The sequence below is a fragment of the Schistocerca serialis genome, chromosome 4 (genome assembly GCF_023864345.2).
Source record: "Schistocerca serialis cubense isolate TAMUIC-IGC-003099 chromosome 4, iqSchSeri2.2, whole genome shotgun sequence".
NCBI lineage: Eukaryota > Metazoa > Arthropoda > Insecta > Orthoptera > Acrididae > Schistocerca > Schistocerca serialis.
Window position 1 is genome coordinate 500404690 of NC_064641.1, and position 6943 is coordinate 500411632.

Sequence of the window (6943 nt, forward strand, 5' to 3'; positions counted from 1 at the left end):
TTGGGAAGCCGACTGAAGGGGTCTTGCCACAGTGGTTGCGTAGCAGTCAACTACACGAAATCTACGAGGGTCACTCCAAAAGAAATGCACACTATTTTTTTTTAAATCCATCTTTTATTCTACATGTTTGAAAGTTTTACAGTGTGTAGCGACATCCTTTAGGAACAATATTTTCATTTCTCCACATAAATTCCATCCCTCTCAACTGCCTTACGCCACCTTGGAAACAGCGCCTGTATACCCGTACGGTAAAATTCTGGACCAACCTATTGGAGCCACTGTTTCGCAGCGTGCACAAGGGAGTCATCATCTTCAAACCTTGTTTCACGAAGAGAGTATTTCAGTTTTCCAAAGAGATGATAGTCACATGGAGCTAGGTCAGGACTGTAAGGCGGGTGCTTCACTGTTGTCCACCCGAGTTTTGTGATCGCTTCCATGGTTTTTTCACTGACATGTGGCCGTGCATTGTCGTGGAACAGCAAAACACCCTGCTTTTGCCGATGTGGTCGAACTTGACTCAGTCGAGCTTGAAGTTTCTTCAGTGTCATCACATATGCATCAGAATTTGTGGTGGTTCCACTTGACATGATGCCCACAAGCAAGAGTCCTTCGGAATCGAAAACACCGTAGCCATAACTTTTCCAGCAGAAGGTGTGGTTTTTCTTTTTCTTTTTTTTCTTGGGTGAATTTGCATGATGCCACTCCATTGATTGCCTCTTCGTCTCTGGTGGAAAAATGATGGAGCCATGTTTCATTACCTGCCACAATTCTTCCAAGAAATTCATCTCCAACATTCTCATACTGTTCCAAAAGTTCGCTGCATACCGTTTTTATTGTTTCTTTGCGAGCCACTGTCAACATCCTGGGAACCCACCTGACACAAGCCTTTTTTAACGCCAACACTTTCACTATTCTGCAAACACTTCCTTCCCCTATCCCAACGTAGCGAGACAATTCGTTCACTGTGATGCGTCTGTCAGCAGTCACCAATTCGTTAACTCTCTGCACATTGTCTGGAGTGTGTGCAGTACGAGGCCTGCCGCTGCGAGGACAATCCTCAATATTGCCGTGCCCGCTTTCATCACGTAACATGCTTGCCCACCGACTAACTGTGCTGCGATCGACAGCAGCATCTCCATAAACCTTTTTCAACCTCTTGTGGATGTTTCGCACTGTCTCGTTTTCACAGCACAGGAATTCTATGACAGGACGTTGCTTCTGACGAACGTCAAGTGTAGCAGCCATCTTGAAGACATGCTGTGACGGCGCCACTCACGGGAATAGGTTGAACTAAATTTGAAAACAGGCGGGACGGATGTATCTACACAACTTTCACACATTTAGAATGAAAACTGTATTTTTACAAAAATAGTGTGCATTTCTTTTCGAGTGACCCTCGTATCTGAAGCCTGCTATCAAAGGCTGACTAGAACAGGGCCAGTGCGCCCTGCCTTGGTCACGTACCGTAAAGTTCCCCCAAATCTATCAGACATCGTGCAGTAATGTGCGTTCCACTGCTATTGACAAAATTTTCCTTTTGCATTGTATTACGCCGCGTTTGGGTAGTGGCCATGAGGACGTCACTGTACGTTCATGCAATTTGTACTTGTGTTTTTATTCCTTGAACGTGTGATGAATGGTCATCTGGCGCCCATCCACACAAAACTGCAATATTTCGTAAGTAAATTATCTGCTACTTGTATGTACCATTTTCACTGTATTGGTTCAAATTAATTTCTTTCTTAATGAACTCAGAGTTTGCTACTAACTACAGCTGTCTTAACACAGTTGTTCTCAACCAGGGCGCGACAGCGCTATGGCGGCGGGCATCGTGTGTTTCTCTAGCTACCACATACACATCCGTATTCCACGGAGGGTACTACAAGTGTAATTGGCACCTACCGCTTTTCCTGTTTCAGTAACGAATAGCGAGCGGGAAGAACGATGGTCGGTAAGCCCTGTTGTGAGCTCGATTCTCTCTGCTCTTGCCATTACGGTCTTTTCGCGAAATACACGTAGGAATAAGTAATGCATTGGCTATTTCTTCTAGGAAAATATGCTCTCGGAATTTTAACAGCAAACCACACCATGATACACAACACCTCTCTTGTAGCGTCTGCCAATGGAGCTGGCTGAGCATTTGCATCACGCTTTCGCGCTTTCTACACGATCCTAAGGCAACAAGCGCTGCTGCTGTTTGGATCTTCTCAATTTTCTCTATTAACCTTATAGGGGGTGTTAAGCGAAACAAGCGCTGTATCGTTTGTGAGATAGTGGCGAGCGAGTGTGCCGGAAATTACCCCAGTTCACTGCTAATAGCACCACGTCACCTTAACGCGCCTGCGCGTAGCACAAAAGTATTGCACCATAATTAAGTATAAAATTAAAAGTCAAAATTTTATATTCAAACTTTGTCAGAATATACTTTAATGTAATAACGTTTTGTATGTCAGGTCTTAAAGTAATTAAATCGATAGTTTTCAATAAAATACGGTTTTAAGAAAAAATTAGTGGCGCTAAATAATAAGCCTAGAACGCCAGAATTTGGTCAGAACGTGCCTAAGAAGGTTATAAATAAATGTTCCAGGTTTCAAAATAATAGAATAAAAATTACAGTCTGAATCCACGTTTTAAGAAAAATTGAAGGCGCTAAATATTAGACGTAGAAACGTCAAAATTCTATGATGCTTCAAGTCAACCTTAAAATAATAACTAAGAGACCACGTTAAGTTACCTCTTATACTTTTCGAGTAAATTAAATTAAATCCAAATTTGTAACAAAAATATACCCATTTGTAGTAGATTAAGTACCAGTAATTTTAACGATAGAAAATTTTGGTTACAGCATTTGATAAAACCTACTAAGTACTAAAGCTATAACAAATTTTAGAATTGTAGAATTAATAACAACGAATACAAGTTCTATTAAAGTTATAGGCCAGAGTTAAGGATTTATCGTTAGCCCCACTACATAAATTCTAGAAGGCAAAGTTTTTATGTAAGTGAGCTGAAACTTTTTCTGTGTTTTCAACCAACTTACCAGAACGTAGGATCTAAATTAATTCATAACTTCGTTATTAAAGATTATGTGTCCGAGAAAGCGGTCGATCAGAGGCTGCTGCCGTGTGCATAAGGCAGATGACAGCCGATGTTCCCTTGGCCGTCCGCTGCGGCACATATGAAAAAAAGGTTTTGCATCACCCCAGTTCCCGGAACTCGGGAAGATAGACGTCGACTGTGGATATTGTATCACAGACACAGTCCCTTTGATTGTTCAGAATCTCACTAAACCCGCCCAAAGATGTAAACAACCATGTTTGAACAGCGCCTATTACACGGAGGGGGTCCAACAGCCGATCAGTTCCAGTCATTCCACCAGCAAGAAGGTACACGGCTCGTGTTGTCTGTAGTTCAACCATGCCTAGACCGTAAATACCGGGTTCGATCGCGTCCGCATTGTTACTTTGTACCAGGAAGAGCTCTCAACAACGGAACTGTCCAGGCGTCTCAGAGTGAACCAAAGCGATGTTGTTCGGACATATAGGAGATACAGAGAAACAGTAATTGTCGATGACATGCCTCGCTCAGGCCGCCCAAGGGATACTGCTGCAATGGATGACCGCTACCTACGGATTATGGCTCGGAGGAACTCTGACAGCAACGCCAACATGTTGAATAATGCTTTTCATGCAGCCACAGGACGTCGTGTTACGACTCAAACTGTGCGCAATAGGCTGCATGACGCGTAACTTCACTCCCGACGCCCATGGTGAGGTCCATCTTTGCAACCACGACACCATGAAGCGCGGTAACGATGGGCCCAACAACATGCCGAATGGACCGCTCAGGATTGGCATCACGTTCTCTTCACCGATGAATGTCGCATATGCTTCCAACCAGACAATCGTCAGAGACGTGTTTGGGGGTAACCCGGTCAGGCTGAACGCCTTATACACACTGACCAATGAGTGCAGCAAGGTGGAGGCACCCTGTGTTTTGGGGTGGTATTATGTGGGGCCGACCTACGCCGCTGGTGGTCATGGAAGGCGCCGTAAGGGCCGTACGATACGTGAATGCCATCCTCTCCGATAGTGCAACCATATCGGCACCATATTGGCGAGGCATTCGTCTTCATGGACAACAATACGCGCCCCCATTGTGTACATCTTGTGAAAGACATCCTTCAGGATAACGACATCGCTCGACTAGAGTGGCCAGCGTGTTCTCCACACATGAACCCTATCGAACATGCCTGGGATAGAGTGAAAAGGGCTGTTTATGGACGACGTGCCCCACCAACCACTCTGAGGGATCTACGCCGAATCGCCGTTGAGGAGTGGGACAATCTGGACCAACAGTACCTTGATGAACTTGTGGATAGTATGCGACGAAGACTATAGGCTTGCATCAATGCAAGAGGACGTACTACTGGGTGTTAAGAGGTACCGGTGTGTACAGCAAACTGGACCACCACCTCTGAAGATCTCGCTGTATGGTGGCAGAACAGGTAATGCGTGGTTTTCACGAGGAATAAAAAGGGTGGAAATGATGTTTATTTTCATCTCTATTCCAGCTTTCTGTACAGGTTCCGGAACTCTCTGAACCGAGGTGATGCAAAACGTTTTTTTGATGTGTTCATATAAATACAGACCGAGAAGCAGGAGGAAGTTTCACTTCGCACTCAGCCACTGTAAGATCCGCGTCTGTTAAACGTCGGATTGCGCTCTGCCTCGGATGACGTCAGAGCCGGACTGTGACAAAACTCGTATTTTGTGTAGTAACTGATAGTGTACTCACGAGGACTGTAAACCGTCCTGGATGGCTTAGATTTCGCTGAATTAACTGTTAGTGTGGCGTCTGTCACAATTACAAATCCGCGTGGCAAGTGGTGACTATTATTTCCACTTTTGTGACGAGCATTTATTTCGAACATTTATTTGAGTATTAGTACTCAGGGTGAAAGACCATTTGGTAGGAACTTACCGCAGAGGTCGCCTCTGAACTGTTTAGGTTAGAAAGATTTACTGTTAATTGATCATGGCGATTTTTTTAAGTGTTGCGCGTGAGATACTTTACTAAATATATGTATGAACTAGAACTTTATACCTTCATTTATAATTATAGTCCTGATCCCACTAAAGTAGAAAGGGAATAGAAACATTTCTTTTAGTGGGCTGAACCAGAATGTGGCCGTGCAGATTGGAAACTACGGCCAGTATGTTCTCCATCGCTTTCTGGCTGACCACAAAAATAATTGCCAGGCTCGCGTGAGAAAGACGGCGTACAAACATAAACCAACAAAGACAATAATAAACAACAGCCTTGCCACATTTTACCCGCCGCCCAACAGGTCGTCGGTCCACTTTGGACCGCTCTGTAGGCACACTCCCACATATTTAATGGATGCGCCTGCTATAGTGTTTGTCAATCGTGTACTCAAAAAATGGTTCAAATGGCTCTGAGCACTATGGGACTCAACTGCTGAGGTCATTAGTCCCCTAGAACTTAGAACTAGTTAAACCTAACTAACCTAAGGACATTACAAACATCCATGCCCGAGGCAGGATTCGAACCTGCGACCGTAGCGGTCTTGCGGTTCCAGACTGCAGCGCCTTTAACCGCACGGCCACTTCGGCCGGCACTCAAAAAAAAAAAAAAGGGTCTTTCGTCTACTCATTGTGCTTTTAGCTAGTAACGTACAGAAGTTCAAGAGAATTTACGAGGGGCGTTCAATAAGTAACGCTACACTTTTTTTATCTTTCTAGATCAATTTCTCTTGAAAAAAGGCGAAATTTGCTGTGGGGCATCGGGGAATATTCCCGCTTCAGCCCCTATAGGTTCATGAAGTTACGATATGTGGCGGTGCTACACGCAGCCTTCAAAATGACGTCTTTAAAGGACGTGCGTTCCAAGCAGAGAGCTGTCATCGAGTTTTTGGCGATGCAAAGTATCAGACAGGTTTTATCTGACGTAAAGCTGTAAGGGTGAGACGCAAGTCATGTAAGGATGTTCAGTGGGTCACAGTATTGCCGGTAAAAGAGCAGATTCCAGGTTTGAGTCCTGTCCGTCACACAGTTTACATCTGCCAGGCAGTTTCAAACTAGCGCATGCTGTGGTGCAGGGTGGAAAAGATTCATTCTTAGTTTGAATTTAGTTCCAGTGTACAATCTACAGCGCCGTCCTGCTCGGAGCGCGAATTCCTAGACAGGCTATTGCCTCGTTTTCAGCTACATTTCGAATCTTTTGTAACTCCGCTTAGTGGCTCCATTATGTTGTGAAAGAGTTGATCCCTACAGGAGCTTCGCTGGCATGCGAGCCAGTGCCTACTGGCGAGAGGTGGGCGCGCCCGACGGAACTCCCCCCCCCCCCTCCCCACCCCCAATCGCTTCGTCACCGGTGAGGGCGCCTGCAATGAATACTATCTACCGTCCATCGGCGGGTGACGCGGAAATAAGCGTGACGTCACGGCGCCGGGGTCGGGTCGGTGCTAAACGGGCTCATTAAAATTAACGAGCGGCCAGCAGGCAGCCGGCTCGGGCCTGATTGCGACTGCGGAGCGGGCCGAGCTGGGCTGTGCCCGCTGGCCGCCGCCTGCGTCCTGCGGAAGCCCACCCGTAATTGGCCGCTCGCGGAGCTCTTCATCGCTACTCTCTGCACGCTCCAGTGGCGCCTCTGTCCTCACACTTTTCATCGCCCCCAGGCTCTGCACTAGAGGAATTTTGAGGCAATTAATTTTTACGGTATGTGTCAATGATACGTATACAATACATTTTGATACTGGTGAATACCTGTTTCACTAAACGAGAACAAGGCGAATACTTCTCCCAAATAAGCACACCCGACTAAATATTACTGACCTGCAGGAGGCGGAGGCTTCATCCTAATACAATGTAATATCGCCTTCCGCCTTCATAACGTCCACAGGTGTGAGAGTTTAAACGAA